The following is a 17,513-nucleotide window of genomic DNA, read 5'->3' on the forward strand; positions in this document are numbered from 1 at the left end:
CTATGTTAGGCGTGATAGAGTATGGATGCTTTCTTGAAATTCACAATCAGATCCAAGAGTATCGCTTTCAGACTGTTCTAGTAGACTGAGTTTACTTTTAGTTGTCTTTGATGAAACAGTCACTATTCTACTCTCTTTCTTAACAGAAATGTGTTTTTTCGAAGACTCACTTTTAATTGGTTTATTAACCAAAGAATTATTTTGCCCAATTCCTTTGCTTTTCTGCTTTACAGGTGAGTCAGAGCAGGAATGCAGGTCCTTCCCAGGTTGTTTCTTAGCAGAGTAGTTTTTGGTCTATTCACCTGCTTTGCTCATTTTCTCTGAAGAAGACCTGCTATTTCTAGATAATTCCTCGTCTTTTCTTTGACTTCCAGTTCCAGAAATGACGTCTGCTGAAGGAGAACATGTTCTAGCAATGAAATCTTCAAAAGACTCCTGCCGCTGCTCTGTGACTGGGACCCCCAGGTTGTCTTTGGAAGTTTCTAAGGCCTCCTGAGTAGACGCTGGGACACGGAAGGAGTCGAGAGGCAAAGGAATCCTAGCATCACCTGTAATTTTCGGAAAGTGGAGGGGAAGACAAAAGACAAGACAAAAATTCAGTGATGAACAAAGCCAACCATTAAAAAGTAGAGTTCAAAACTTCAATGTTACTCTGTAATCTTATTATTAACACAGTCAATTGATTAATCAGAAGATTTCAGAGCCAGTTTTTTTTGTAATTATATCTTGCCAAGTGATTCTCAGCTTAACCTAGCTATAACCAAGGCTATGTCCGCTACGTTTTCAGACTTTGGTGATTGGGGTAGTTATTACCCATTTCCTTTCCCTCACTAAAAATAAAACCCTATTCTGTAAGATAATTAACTTCTTTTCTATCCTCCAGGCACATGTAAACCGTATATAGTTTGTGACCAGACTGTGTTCTCAAGCTGTCAGTTCCCAAGACCACTCTGAGATTGGCTGATGGGGGCTCCAAGTAAGGCTAGAGGAAAAGCTGACAGGTTTTCCCCTCCCATTCCCATAACCAGGTGATTCACTCTAATATGTTACCTATTAGCTATGTCTGGATTACTTATTTTAAAAATTATATCAGTATGTGTACCTTCATTAGTGTTCCTTCATTGTAAGCTGACTGCATACAAATAGAAACCTAGATAAAATATGAACAGAATAGACATTTATACAATTTAAAATCTGGAATATTTTCTCTAATGTCTTCTTTCTTCATTAAGGATAGTTTGCTTTAACTCATAAATTTTCTAAAGAACTTCCAGTCTCCTTATTTACAAAAGTACAGTATCATGAAATGGGCACACATTTACTAATCTCAGATTTGGAAAGGACTCCAGAGTCTTCTAGCTCCCGAGCATGTGAACCATTAGAGACTGATCATTATTGTTTTCTCCCTGACTTGGTCATTTCCTTTTTGCTAATCACTCTTAGAATCATTAAGTGCTGTTCTGTCCATTTACTTGGCTATTTTGCATTTGTTATGGGGCACCCTGTTTTGATTCTGATTTTCCTTCTTCAAGTGCCTTCTTTTCTTCTTTAGGTGGACTACTAACAGTAGAATTCATCTGGGGACGACCTAGTAAATGAAAATCTGACTGATCTATACCAGCCATTGTGGCCAACTGCCCAAGCCTAGACGAGAGGAGGAAAGGAGAAAAGACAAAGGTTATTATAATCACAGAAGAGCAGTTTAGATTTCCCCAGACCTACAATCATGAAATACTTCTAAAATCTTTTTTTTTTTTTTTTTTTTTTTTTTTTGTGGTACGCGGGCCTCTCACTCCTGTGGCCTCTCCCGTTGCGGAGCACAGGCTCCGGACGCGCAGGCTCAGCGGCCATGGCTCACAGGCCCAGCTGCTCCGCGCCATGCAGGATCCTCCCAGACTGGGGCACGAACCCGTAGCCCCTGCATCGGCAGGCGGACTCTCAACCACTCCGCCACCAGGGAAGCCCTACTTCTAAAATCTTAAAAGCCAACATCCTACTCCAGACTACAAGCCTCTCTCTCCCCCAAATCCTCAGCCCTTTCCAGATTCATCCTCTAGGAGACATCCCACTGTCTCACTAGCAGCTTCAATATGTACCATGCACCCTGTCCACTGCCTGTCACACCTCCATTCCCACACTTCTTTACCACCTTTCCTCCAGTTTCCAAGAATGTGTTTGTTCCTTCCTTCCCAACACCAACACCAATTCATTCACTGACAAAACACCACTCCATCAACTATCAATCTCCACTTCCCTCTTTCAGCAAAATTGCTCCCGGTTGAGAACCACTGACCTATATATCTCCCCTGCAGATTAATAATCATTTTTATGTCTAAGGCAAAGATAACTTTAATTCAAACTTATCAAACAAGCAAAATAAGTGAAAGATAGGAAAATTCGTATGCATTCCCGACTATTTTCAATGAAAACTGCCTTTAATTTAGTCTTTACAAAACAACTATACCTACTAATCACTCTGTCTACAGGTTACTCTTTTATAATGGGCTCCCCACTCTACCAAAGCAGGCTTCCCTATTTGCATTTCTTAAAAAATTTAATTCCTCATTTTAAAACGTCAACTATATTACCTATAATTACACTAAATTTGGCTAAATATAGCCACGTAAGTGATGAAAATTGCTCCAGTTCCTCAGCAAACTACCATTATAGTCGCAAAGAGAAGAATGCCATGAAGAGAAATGAACTAACCCAGCATCTTTAAGGAGAACCAGGAAAGCATGGAACTTCTGAAAAGAATTCTCAGTGCTGCCCAAAACACCTTCATCACCCAGGATCATGCTTGTCAATGAGTGGGCATGAAGGGCTTCAGACAAAGAGAAAGTTGAGTTTCTTAACTGGGCATTTTCATGTTCCAGCTATACAAGAAGACTGAAAACGTCTGACATGATTTTTTCTCATTGTCATCAAAAGTAGTCTTGCCTTGGGCTTCCCTGGTGGCACAGTGGTTGCGAGTCCGCCTGCCGATGCAGGGGACACGGGTTCGTGCCCCAGTCCGGGAAGATCCCACATGCTGCGTAGCGGCTGGGCCCGTGAGCCATGGCCGCTGAGCCTGCGCGTCTGGAGCCTGTGCTCCGCAACGGGAGAGGCCACAACAGTGAGAGGCTCACATACCGCAAAAAAAAACCCCCAAAAAACAAAAAACAAACAAACAAAAAGTAGTCTTGCCTAGTTTCAAGGAACAAAACTAAAACACTCAAAATGTAATTAATTTATAATTAATGTAACCCTCCGCCAGTAAAGACAGAGACCATATCACATAATAACCAAAACCCACAGGCACCCAACAAAGTTTCCTATATAACACTTAGGTGGTATATAAATAAACCAAAGTTACCGTTTTATTAATGATCTTTCACAAAAGATCACATTTCTAACTGGTTCAATTCATAATGGAGCCTCATTCCACATTAGAAAATGACCTGCTTTAAGTTTCCCTTAAATTAGAAAGTGAATTATAGAATCTGATTTGAACAAAACATATTACAACTCTGCTGAATGTTAAGAATTAACTTTAGTGAGTAAAATATCTAATGCTTACGTTTAAAAGTCCTAAATCATACCCAACCCAATTTATTAAATGTATGATCACCAGTATTTTCTTTGGCTTCTTGAAAATATTCACCCCCGTGCACTCTTCCCCTTCCGCTCATCATCTACGCACTTAAAACCCCCTGTAAGCTCAACTCTCGTATTTCTCAGAAAGGCCGTTAATGTTCATGATGCCCCTTTTGCCTTACATGAGCAGGTGCTCAACGTTTATTGAATGAGTGTCTGCCAATCCAATGGATGCACTTTCAAAAATTCCTCCCTACACTCACCCTGTGATAAATATTTAGATAGAACTTTTTAGATTATGCCCTGCTTTCATGCACATTACCTAATGTAATTCTCATAGTATATATTTTTATCTTTCATTGCATTCTTGGAAGTTTTCCAATATCTTAAATTTATTTAAATGATTCACTTTCCTAATTCATTGCCAGGAGAGTCTCATCATGTCTTTTATGTTACTGTATATACAATATATGCACAGAAAGTGCCTTCTTGAATCAAAGAATCATGAACAGGAAATAAGCTAATGTCATATAAAAGCACACACACACACACACACATACACAAAACCAGATTTTCACATCTTTAAAAACATGCTTTCTGGAATATAGATCATATGATCACTAAATACCAGTAAATGCAAAAGTCCATATGATACAACCAATTTGCAGCATATTACCGTTTTAAAGCTTACAAAATATGTGTATATGGCTTAAAATCAAATCAAAATAAAACCAAAACACTCTCAAAAGCAGATGAAACGTGTTTACCTCACTGACTCGTCTATCAGCCTTCAGTCTTATTACTCTTTCCTCCTTTAACTGCTTTAGGCACTCCTCCAGGGTTTCCTAAACAAACAGAGTCAATATTATAAGTAATTCATAGTATAATATCCAAAAGCCTTTCCAGCTATTGGTCTCATCAGGATTTAGGGGCAGAGCCAGAAGTGAACTCAGATTTTAGTCTGCTACTGGTCATAGCATACCATGCCAGTGAAATGAATGATCAAAATCTATCAAATTTGCAAAGATTTATTTAAATTCCACTCTTTCCAACATAAATCTGTGGCAGCCCACCATAAAAGGCATATGCATATAACATAGTAAGTCAGAAATAAGAAGTTACAACCAAGAAAGAAAAATTCGATTTTTCTTTGTGGGTCTCTTTATAGCAGGAAGTCCTATTAACGAACCTACTTAGCATACCTGAACTGCATAATTGCAGATTCAAAAGCATGTTTTAAAAAAGTAATCACTTTTAAAGCAATTTACAGTCAAGCACTGTTCCTGGAGTTCCCTGGGTATTAAATAATCGAATCATCAAAACCCTAAGAGGGGGCTTCCCTACTGGCAGAGTGGTTAAGAATCCGCCTGCCAGTGCAGGGGACACGGGTTCGAGCCCTAGTCCAGGAAGAACCCACATGCCGCAGAGCAACTAAGCCTGTGCGTCACGACTACTGAGCCTACGCTCTAGAACCCACGTGCCACAACTACTGAAGCCTGCGCGCCTAGAGCCTGTGCTCCGCAATAAGAGAAGCCACCGCACCGCAATGAAGAGTAGCACCCCGCTCGACGCAACTGGAGAAAGCTGGCCAGCAGCAACGAAGACCCAATGCAGCCAAAAATAAATTTATAAAACAAAAAACCCTACGAGGAAAGAACGATCACTAACTCCATGTTATTTTACAGATGAGGGAAACAGAGGCAGAGAAGTAGAGTAAGTAGAGCAGCACAGCCAAGGTCACACCACTAAGTAGCAGAGCCACACTGTGGACTCAGGAAGCTGGCTGCCATTCCTGCTCACGGAGGTGGTAGTCTTCCCTTCACCAAGGTCACTGAAATAAAATGAACACTGATAAACTATCTTAGGAGTTTTAGGAACTAAGACACTTCGGTCCTTGAAGTGGGGACACTGCTTGCAATAGGCAGAATTCTGACAGAGCCCCCAAGATGACCACTTACTGAAGTACACAAACCTTCACCTTCCACTTATCCAATCAAATTCTAAATGTAGGTGCTGTAGTGAAGGGATTTTGCACATGGAATTAAGGTTCAAAATCAGTTGATCTTTTAAGATAGGGAGATTATTTTAGGTGGATGTGGCCTACTCAGGCACCCCATGAAAAGGACCTGAACTCTTCCTGAATTGAAGTACAAAAGGGACAAGAGGGAGACTCTCCATTGCTGGCTCTGAAGAAGTCCAATGCTGCGGCAGGGAAGGCAAGCGAGAGGCCTCTAGGAGCTGAAACTCTGCCCCGACTGACAGCCAGCAAGGAAATGGGGACCTCTGTCCTGCAACTGCAGAATCTGAATTATGCCAACAAGCCGGAAGAAGCCTGTAGGCATTCTTTCCCAGAGCCTCTGGACGCTAACACAGCCAGACTGACATCTTGATTTCACCTCTGTGGCCCACACAAACTATGGTGAACATCCAACGTTTGGGGCTCAATATCTTACACTTAAACTTCACGTGCTTTAACACTCTCAGGAGGGAACCCACATGTTCCCGTGTGTATCTGAGCAGGAAGCCCAGTCACGCTGTGCCTGGACTTCTGACCTACAGAACTCTGAGCTAGTCAAATAGGTATTGTTTTCAGGCAGTAAGAGTGTAGTAAAAGAATTAATATTCTACTCAACCTCCAGGTTCGTGAACAAAATAAATGATTGTCATTGTTTTAGGCCACTGTTTTGGGGTGGTTTCTTATGCAGTGATAAACAATCATAATACCTATACTTATGAAAACAGTAAGGTATATTTATACATGTTAACTGCTTTGAACAATCACTTAAAGAATGAGGAACTCTATTACCTGCCATCATTGGGAGAGGAGCTGGTATCACTTTCTGGACAGTAGCTTTTGGTACCTAACAACGATCCTACATCAGGAGTTTACCCTAAGGAAATCAAAGATGTGGGCAAAGATTTATCTACCAACATGATGTCATAAGATTGTTGATAACCAAACCCTAGAAGAAAGCTAAGAGCCTCCGAATTGGGACTGGTTTAAATAAAAACAGCTCATCGTCTGAAGGAATGCGCTATGAAGCCACTAAGAATGACAAGAGGTCTCAACCAGAGTTCATGAATGGGCTTCAGGAGTGCTACATTCAAAATGTATCTGTGCGTTTTTCCTGGGAGATGATGCATAAGCTTAATCAAATTCTCTGATGTAGAAGAGTAGTTAGTGACATGGCAAAATATTTCGGATACTTTTTTAAGACAAAAGAGCAGATTAGGTGTGTGTACATGCAGAGGTGGCTTTTATTTCCTTCAAGAAGTTGTTCATTGTTTTCAAACATTTGCTCAATGAACATATATTTTTATATTCAGAACATGTTTAAAAAACTGAGAGTCTAAGAACTTCAAATTCTTTAATGTTTCATTACTAAAGCCAGTCAAGTTTTCAATGGGGAAAAAGGGAAAAAAATTGCAAAATTCCTCTACTTGTTTTTTTTCTTTTTTTTTGGTGGTACGCGGGCCTCTCACTGTTGTGGCCTTTCCCATTGCAGAGCACAGGCTCCAGATGCGCAGGCTCAGCAGCCATGGCTCACGGGCCCAGCCGCTCCGCTGCATGTGGGATCTTCCCGGACTGGGGCACGAACCCGTGTCCCCTGCACCGGCAGGCGGACTCGCAACCACTGCGCCACCAGGGAAGCCCCCCCTCTACTTTTAATATAATGGTTTAATCAATCTTCTAAAACTGATTTCAAAGAAATTCTAAACAAATAAACAAAAAAACAAAAAACCCTCAGCATGGTCAGAGGAAAGTAGACTAAAATTCCTGACTGGTTCTAAATAGCACATCAAAGTGCAATTACATGCAACAGTTTCTCCCTCTAATGGAGGGAATTAGAACACAGTGTTCAATTTTTGTGAAAAAGTGTACCCTCCTCCTACAAAGTATTCACAATTCATGTCCCTTACATGGAAATATGGAACCAAAAACGTTAGAAAGTAAAATTGTTTGATATTCTATTACTTAAGTAAGACTAATGATAAGGCTTTGGAATAATTTTCCTTCCTGCCATCTGCTCTCCTTCCTCCCTTCTGTACACTGGCTAGGGTGATTTTTCTGGGACAAAGCTCCCATCATATTGGATATCAAATTTTATGTTCAACTTTTCTCCATTTAACATTGAAATCAATCATTTCTCATATAATCAGGGGATTCATAACCTTGATTTTTTGTGTGGGCTACAAAATATTCCACTGAGTGGGTTTACTGGTTAACCATTTTACACACTTAAATTCTTTCCAACTTTTCAATATTATCAGACAAAATAACCGTTTTTATGCATGAAGGCTTTTTTCCATATTGAGAATAACATTCTTACAATAAATCCATAAAAATGAGTTTGAGATCAAAGCAAATGAACATTTTTAAGGCTCTGAGGTACCTATCTCCAGACTTCTTTCCAAAAGATTTCTGAGATTTTACACTGCCATCAGCGATGTATCACTTGGTATATAACCTCTACTATAACTGTTGGCTTACTTCCTCACTTAGAGTGCAAGTTATTTGAAGATAGGGGGTGTATTTTATTAAGTGTTTATCCCCAGCACCTGTGCCTAGCACAACGTAGACGGTCAATAAATAATTGCTTAATAAGGAAAATCCCTGCCACACACGTACATATAAGATGTACATGTGTGAAAGACAGACTGTGTGTTTTTCTCTAACTGGATAGATGAAAACTTGTCATCTTCTTTAATGTGCAATTTTTTTGCTTATAATTAGTAATTAAATTTCTCTTTTAGATTATATTGTAAATATTCAGATTCTGTGAGGCAAATGGGCCTGGCACTACCCATTAGCTACATAACCTTGGACAAGTTCTATAACTCTAGGCCTCAACTTCCTCATCTATAAAATGGAGATAAGCTCCCATATTACAGAGCTCTTGTGAGAATTACATGAGTTAAAACACATATAAAATTAAAAGAGTGCTTGGTACATAGAATATGTGCAATTAATGCTGAATGAATGAACATGCGAATGCAAACAGTAGTGAAGGGCTTAAAATGAAACGGTCTCAGCCCACTCCCACATCCAGCACTCAAGAAGCGACCGATTCTTTACGCAGTTTTTAATTGTAAAATACGATATGTGTACTGAGAAGTGCACAGAACAAAACTGTCAATGTGACAAATAAAAAGAGAATACTTACATAAGCACTACTCGAATCTGTCAGCATCGCAAAAACCCCCCATATCCTTTTCTCATCACAAGCTCCTTCCCTCTTCCCGGTTAAACACCAACCTCACTTCTTGACAGTCATTTCCTTTAACCTGCATGCATCCCTAACAAAAGAGTTTAGTTGTGTCAACATCTAACTTTATGTACAGGATCATAGTATATGAAGTCTTTTCTATCTTATTTCTTTCTCTCAACCTTGGTTTAAAAAATTCATCCACATTGCTGCCTGTAGCTCTAGTTCATTCCATTTTATTGCTGGATAGTTTTCCCACTGTACAAATACACATCATTTATTTAATTTTTGACTCTTAATGGACATTTGGTTTGTTTTCAGTTTGTGCTAATGCAAATCATGGACAGGAATCCTGCTGTACCCATTATTCTGGTGCATTTACATAGGGCAGGGGTGAGGGCTGCTGGCTCACAGGCTATTTATATACCTTCAGTTGATGGAGAGGGCTAAATGCTTTCCAAAGTAGTTGTGTCGATTTATACTCCAGTATAAACAGGGTAGAAGATTCCCATAGTACTTCAGGTCTACAATACCTGATACTACCAGACTTTTTATTTATGTATTTGTCAATCTGATTGACATGTAGTTTCCTTGGTTTTGACTCACTTTTCACTTATTACTTAATGAAGTCGTACACTTTTCTGTGTTTACTGGCTGTATGGATTTCCTTTTTTATGAGGTTTACGTCAAATATTGTTATTTTTTATTATTTTATTATCATTATTTACTTTTGGCTGTATTGGGTCTTCGTTGCTGCGTGCAGGTTTTCGCTAGTTGCGGCGAGCGGGGGCTACTCTTCATTGTGGTGGCTTCTCTTGTTATGAAGCACAGGATCTAGGCGCGCAGGCTTCAGTAGTTGTGGCACATGGGCTCAGTAGTTGTGGCTCACGGGCTCTAGAGCACAGGCTCCATAGTTCTGGTGCACGGGCTTCGCTGCTCCGTGGCATGTGGGATCTTCCCGGACAAGGGCTCGAACCCGTGTCCCCTGCCTTGGGAGGCAGTTTCTTAACCACTGCGCCATCAGGGAGGTCCAACTATTGTTATTTTGAATTCTTCTCCATTTCCAAGTAATACTCTTACATGACTATTTTCTCACTAAATTGGAGGCATTATCTGTTCACTTTCTAACTTACTAATAAGTAAGGGTTTAGTTCCTCTACACTCTTTCCTATGTCCACACTGCTCAGTAAAGTTATGTCATCATGAGTTATTCCACCGCTCATGATCTCTTTGACTTGTAGTGATATACTTAGAAACCTACATTGTTGATCAACTAGAAACTCTCTCAACGTCACGCTTTGTAAAATGAGGACATTCATACCATCTTCCCTTTTTTCTACCTCCTGTCTACCTTCCAAACCTAGCTGTTACGTTGTCAAAGTTGAAATTTATATTCTGTTCTATGTGCAGTTAAGTCTTCTGTTATTTGAGAGTCAGTATGGAGTAAGGTTTAAGAGAACAGGCAGAGAGCCTAAACTCAAAGCCTTGATCCAACCTTAAATTAGGTACAGCCTGGGCAAGTTCCTTCCCTGTATTAGCTTCCTGTTCTCAAAAGTGGGAATGATATTAGCACCAACCTCATAACGCTATTCAGAGGATTAAATGAGTTAATATATGCAAAAACACTTAGAGACTAATATATACTAAGTACATACTAGTACACAATACATTTCAGTACATACCAAGTTAATACTAACACATACTAAGTATAGTTTACATTAGATATTTGTGATTACATGCACGTTGACAATAAAAGCTGCAAACCAAGACAGTATTGCCATTATTACAATGAAATTAATATTGCCCACTGCAGATGTACTGTGTCTCTGTGTATAGACTACACCTCGTTCCATACTGTGCCAGTGTCACTGCCCTTGTGCAGGGTGACCACATACCCCAAGCCGCCTTGGGCTGTTCCAGTTTATACCTGTTGTCCTGATGTTACAGCATTAGAGTGCCTCCTTACACTATTGAAGTGTAAGGAGTTTGGACATGTTCTGGTTTGGACAACAAATTAGATACGTGGTCATTACCCCTGTGTGTCACTGAAAAGGGGGCCATCTACAGTGTCAAGTTGAAGTGGATTCTTCCCTTCCTCACCAATAGTAGCTTAAAAATCAACCATAGTTTAGTGTGCTTCAGGTTTATGTCCGTATAGCCTTTTCTCCTCTGGAGTTCAAGTTCCTTCTCCTCTTCCTCTCCCTCCTCCCTTCCAACAGTGCCTAACACCTAGTAAGTACAATATGCCTCAAGGTGTTTCTAAGCTCTCAATCACACAATCAATAGAAGCCTCTCCACTCTAGACTAGCTGCAATCTGCACTGAATCCCCTATTACCTTCCTTCTTGGTTTATTGCCTCATTTTGCTGGATTATGTCTATAAATAGCTTAAGATGTAGCACAGGAGGTCAATTTTTCAAATTTCTTTGGGTACAAAATATCTTCTTCAGCCTCCACTTATGACTCATAGTTTGGCTGGATACAAACCCCTAGGGTGAAAATTATGTGCCTGAAAAACTTTGGAGGTATCTTTCTAATGCCTTCCAGGATCCATGGTGCTCATGACAAGTATGATAAAGTCAGGTTTTAACCTTTTTTTTTAGGTGACCAGTATTTTTCTCTCTGGAATGGATGTATCCTCTCAGTATTTTATTCTAATTTATTTTTTCAGTATTTTAAAGTTTCACAATGAAGGGTGCCTAGGTATGAGTCTATTCTTGCTCATCTTGCATAACTTTTTTCAATCTGAGGCCTGATGTCTACTTTCAGCTGTGGGGAATTTTGTTGCCCTTTGACAGCTTCCCTCCATTTTTTTTCTGGGTCTGGAGTTTCTAATAGTAACATGTGGGATCTCCCAGATGCAGCCTCTCTAACATATTTCTATCACATTTTCCATTGTGTCTTTCTTTTTTATATACTGAGAAATTTTTAAAATTCCTACTGAATTTATTTCAGCAACCATATTTTCATTTCCAGGAGAACTCTCTTGCTTTCTGACCATTCTCCTTTTCATTAATACCCTAGTCTTATTTTATAGTTGCTAGCTCTTTTTAAACCTCTCTCAGGATACTAATTAGGGTTTTTTCTTAAATTATTCTGTTCCCTAAATTGTCCCTGGTCCTACTAGGATATGTTTGCACTCTTTTTTTTTTTTTTTTTTTTTTTTTTTTTTTTTGTGGTACGCGGGCCTCTCACTGTTGTGGCCTCTCCCATTGCGGAGCACAGGCTCCGGACGCACAGGCTCAGCGGCCATGGCTCACGGGCCCAGCCGCTCTGCGGCATGTGGGATCTTCCCAGACCGGGGTATGAACCCGTGTCCCCTGCATCGGCAGGCGGACTCTCAACCACTTGTGCCACCAGGGAAGCCCTGTTTGCACTCTTTCCCCCTCTCTCATGTTGTAAGCTTTACTCAACTAACAGGCAAATGACAGTTATTTTCTATTTAAGAATAAGCGCAGAAAGCTCCCTGAACTCAACGATTGATTGGCTTCTTATGCAGGAAGAAGCGGGGAGTAACTGTAACAGGATCTCCCCCAAACACAGTTTTCTAGGGTGTAAAAACTCATACGAGCTGCCCCAGTTCTCGCCAGTTTCACTGTTTTCAAAATGAAAGCATCTCATTTCAGGAGCGTGAGGGCGGGGCTGGGAGTCCACTCCCCCAAACACATCCCTTCAATGAGCTCCCCTATTTGTCACACTTTTAACTAACTCCACCCTCTCTCCTACATGCGCACCTGAGCATGGGGCTACTTTTTCAGGTGGGGTCAGAATCCTCCTCAGTTGCACGTGGTCCCTGTGCATATTCTAGGTGATGCTTTTCCTCTGTTCTACTGCTTCAGTTTCACACTCTTCCACCTGTCTTCTGTCTTTCAAAACTATGTTGAAATCTCTTGATTGTTGTGGGCATATATACTTAAACACTTTGATACCATCATTGTAGTGCCCTGTCAAAACAGAGAAGAGCTAAAAGGGTTCTCAGTGCATTCTGAATCTGCTATTCTGTGGTCCCAGTGTTTAAACTTCTTGGACTTCCCCAGTGTCTATTACTGCTTTTACAAATACAATCTCGTGGTCTATTCGTGAAGGAAATGAATACACCACATCTAAAATAACAAAGAATGGGGGTTAGATGCTCTAGGATCTTGTCATACTCTGCCATTTACTAATAAACCACTTACGTTCTACAAATTGTAGGTGCTCATTTATAAAACGAAAGGGAGTAACTCTACATGAACTATAGACTTCTCCTACTCTAACATTTCATAATTTTCTAAGTTCTTTTCTTAAATTTTCTCTATATTATCATTGATTTTAATTAAAAAATAAAAATCTAACTTTCTCTTTTGAAAATCAAAGAGTAATTCCCGTAGTCCTACAATAATGGGATAATCAGTTCTGAAACCTGTCAAGTGTCATGTTTCATATGAAGAGAAAGTCATATTAAATAATTTTAAAAAATTAAACATGGACTTTGTAGCACAAAGACAAGGTCCCCCCCAAATGGAGTTCCTTTATTTACTAGAAATGTTCAGCTCTGCATTAAAGTTGAAATAAAATAAATATATTAATTTTGAGGTGCAAAAATTTCTTATAAAAATCAATTTTTCTTTTCTGTCCATACAAACAAAAGTATGGAATGACATTAGAGGTCAGGTTTATTTGGTAATAGAATGTAGCTTCTTGATATTTTTGATTTTAGGAAAGGAGAATATCAACATCAAAACTTTTTTCAACTTTACTTTTATTTAAAATGAGGCCATATTTTCCTCTTATAAAAAGAGAGTTCAACTAGAACTGTCCATTTTCTCATCTGTAGAACAAGAGCACTGAATCAGCTGACTGTATTCAATCAGAACTCAATTTCCTTATCTTATGATCACTAAGCTTCTCCCTAAATCTAATATACTAAGGTTCTAAGGAAAGGAAAATATATTACTAACGACATGTTTTGATTTTAGTTTCTTAGAGTTCAAATGTCCACCATTCACCTTGGTCTAAGCTTAAGGAACCATTCAAGGGGATACAATGCAGGTGGGAGGAGAAAACAGAACCCTCACACAAGCTGTGCTGTGTTGCAATCAGCCTTCCGTTTGAAAAATAATCTTCTCTATAGCTTTAAAGTGATAACTCTGTACCTGCAATGCTTCTTGTTTCAAACGGATTTTCTCTGGCTCTTCCTGAACACGTTCTGAGGAATCATTGACCTCTTCGATTTCTGAGGAGGAAGGACTCTCTACTCTCACAGTCACAGGAAATTCTGATGGACCTGAGTGTCACAAGAAGAAGATAGGAAACCACAGAGTTGTTAAACTAAAGTGCAAAAAAAGAAGACAAGATTGTATAAAAAACAACACAAGCCAGATACCAAATATCCAAATATTAGAGGACACTTAACAAAAGTGATCTGAGGTATCATTATTTATAAATGTCTCTCACTGCTCTTTAGTGTAAAACAGGCAATGACTAAGTAAAAGTACAGTAACTTATTTTTGCTATGTTACTGTACAGACCTCTGTTGTACGTGGTTAGGATTAGTAATGGGAATTGCCCATATTATTTTATTAAGTTTCTTTCACAGAAGCCAAGTGAAGATCCAAGGTAAACATTTTTTCTCAGATCAACTTTATACTGCAAATGAAAAATTTATTCTTCACCATCAGACAAAAACAGTCTGGAAGAAAATGTAGTTTTTCAGAGGAAAATACATCAGTAAAGGGACTGATGAATAATCAGAAAGTCAACATATCTAAGCTGTGAATAATAGACATTAGAATTTTAAAAAATAAATCACATACACATACACAACTAAAACTGACCCATCAAAAATTTCATCTTCTCACCACCCTTAAGCCAAAACTAGGGCAACAATTCTCCCAGCAAGCTTCACTGCCACTGCAATGTTGTTCAATAGGGCATTTCCAAACATTTAAAAACTGACCTGGCCACAACCCCATAAAAGTCTACAGATCATAAAGAACTGTGCTGGGATTACATAACCACGCAGAAGACAAGTCACTAGGACATCATTTTGACAACAAGCAGCAAACCCTGCAGCATAGGAAAACCCTAACAGGAGAACAAGGTGCACACCCCTCTCTCTGGGAATGCAAGGCCAGGACTGACACCCAAGATGCTCTTCTCTCAACCTCAGCAGTGGTGCCATTCACAGAGCAACTATGCAGTCTCCCAAGACCACTGGGAAGGAGAATCTGATACTGACAGTATTAGCTTGCCACGAGGCCATAAGCGAGGGAATGTGTGTGGCCTTGGTGAGAGAGCAGAGGTTTGGGAGATGTTGCTTTATATTGGCTTTCAGATCAGGAATTTGTACATATAGCCCGCAAACAACGTTTCTTGAAAACATGTGAACATTCTTGAGTATGACAGCTCCATGTGAGGGGTCAGAAATGGCAGTCAAGTTCGTTTCACTGGGTAACAGCTGATTTGCGGACTGGAAAACAGGCTTCCTTGTTTACAGACATAGCCACAAGGCTGCCAGTTGTGTGCCAAATCCACACAAGTACACAGTTGCATTGGGAGAGCGACCAAACATGTTTTACATGGATTTATTTCAGAGAGGGAAATGCTTCTTGTAAGGCTCTGTCAGTTTAAAAAGCAAGAAGAATGACCATCCACCTTTCCCAATTCAAGCCCTATATATCGTAAATATGATAGCTACACACCACCAACTGATTACATACATCAGGAGCTTTGATGAATGGAAAGCCCCTAAAGAGATATCAACAAAACGAAGTTAGATCTTCATGTAAATACATCACCAGTTAAACCCAGTTAATACAACTATTTAGTATTATGTACAGTATCCATACAGAATTGTGTATAAAAATAAATAAGCTCAAAACAAGGACCTGGAGGGCTCTGCTACGGAGAAAACAGAACAGAGTTCAGCCTACTGGCTTGGTAATAACTCTCTGAACTGCTGAGAGGCCCCTTCAGCTCCTATGTTCAGGATGGTTGAGATTTCAGTCTCTCTTCTTTAAATGGTGATATTAATCGTTCTCTAATTTACCCCCCTGTGTGACGAGGATGGACCTGCGATTAAGTGTCTCAGGAAGAAGACAGGAAACCACAGAGCTGTGAAACTCAAGTGCAAACACTGGGGATTCAACACTATAGTTTATGCAACAGCAATTCACATTACCATTTGCAAAAAAGTAGTCGGTTGTCCAGTGGGGATTAGAAACATCCATTTAACATGAGCAACTGAACAGATATTTTACACAGTAACTACTTCAAGTACTATTTAAAATCAATTCTTTGTTTTCTTAAGCAATTGTTAATCCCCAATTTCGTGATTACTGCCAAGTAAGTCACCTGAAGATCATCTAGAGCCATCTATTTCACTTAGCAAGCCTAAAGCTATAATTCAACCATTTTATTTACTGTTCTGTGACAAAAATTACTATGAACAGCTATCCCCTGGATAAGAAATCAGGTAATGCTAGTTTGACTCACTAAATCTGATTTACTGAGTTAATAAGCCAGTTGATTTAGAATAGGTCTAATGCATATTTTTCATCCATTCTGCATTAAACTATTTCCCATGCCTAAAATGTCTTTTTTCCCATTCGTACGTATCCAAATTCCTACTTCTGTGCTGTAGGGCTTCGCTCAACTACACCTGCCTTTAATCAAACTTTTCTCACATGCACAATTGGTGATCATTTTAGTCTCCTCAAGACTCCCACGGAGTTACCTCTGTTGTGACACTTGAGAAACAACTTGAAACTCCCAATTACTTTTAATTTTTCTTCCTTAGAGGGCTCATTAGGCAGAAGCCATGTGTGAGTTACCTTTTTTCCTCTACACAAAGCACCAGAGACCACCCACATAATACAAGGTCCAAAATAAAGAACTCTAAATGACTGAAAAAGACAGGGAATGCAAACAGGTTACCTGTTGCTTTTTGCACTTTCTGCAGGACACAATGGCCGGAAACCAGACACTCCAGGTGGTAGCGGTTCAGGAGGGCAACATTCTTTACCAGCAGAGTGTTTCCTTCCATTACTTACAGGCTTCTTTGAGGCCAAGACTACGTTTGACAAAGCATGAAAAGAAGGAATCAAGATGCACCAAAGGTCTACAGAGCAACTGTCACACGTGCACACGTCGAAAGGAATCAAAAAGGCACTTGACAATGATGCCAAGCCCATTAAAAAGAGGATCGGTTTTGTACAAAGATTGTACATAAGCCAGCATTTTTAAAAAATATAAGTTCTCTACAGTAACAAGTTCTTTTAACTAAAACAAAAGTATTGAGATGTGCAGAAATGCAAAAATAAAGTTTAAAAAAAAATCCCAAAGTATGATACATTTTATGTATCATGCAGAAACACTCAAGTTTCCTGAATCTTAGAACACCTTTGGCATTTCAGAATCTCAAGGACACAGAAACACAGATATACCCATGACTTCTGCCAAACAGAATCTTCAGAAGTAGACCAAAAGTTAAATTGAAGATGAATTTTTCTATGTAAAAACAATACAAGTTATAAGGCTGCAAGTTGCTGGGGGGTAGGTGAGTCAATTTCACCCTCCTATAAGCCTGTCAACCTTCACTGCTCCTTTGATTTCATATAGAAAACACAAAAAAAAACAAATGAAACCCACTGGATGAAAGAGTGAAATGTGGAGACTTACCCTATATTTCAGTAGTAAAGAGGCAAGTATCTTTATATGAAACATTTGGTTGCAAACACTAGACCTACGT

The 17,513-nt window shown here is 39.5% G+C and overlaps 1 pseudogene across 1 annotated transcript in view; it reads right to left on the reverse strand.

Moving 5' to 3' along the window:
- LOC307070069 (centrosomal protein of 78 kDa-like) overlaps positions 1 to 17,513 on the reverse strand; it is a 27,910-nt pseudogene continuing 10,397 nt past the window's right edge. Inside the window, exons 7-14 of the transcript in view lie at positions 16,700 to 16,894; positions 15,462 to 15,511; positions 13,918 to 14,048; positions 4,344 to 4,421; positions 2,710 to 2,876; positions 1,473 to 1,644; positions 1,103 to 1,150; positions 1 to 564 (exon numbers count right to left, since the gene is read on the reverse strand). The product of the transcript in view is annotated as a centrosomal protein of 78 kDa-like (transcript). The remainder of the gene's footprint in view (positions 565 to 1,102; positions 1,151 to 1,472; positions 1,645 to 2,709; positions 2,877 to 4,343; positions 4,422 to 13,917; positions 14,049 to 15,461; positions 15,512 to 16,699; positions 16,895 to 17,513) is intronic.

Source organism: Hyperoodon ampullatus, assembly GCF_949752795.1.
Source record: "Hyperoodon ampullatus genome assembly, contig: scaffold_390, whole genome shotgun sequence".
Classification (NCBI taxonomy): domain Eukaryota; kingdom Metazoa; phylum Chordata; class Mammalia; order Artiodactyla; family Ziphiidae; genus Hyperoodon; species Hyperoodon ampullatus.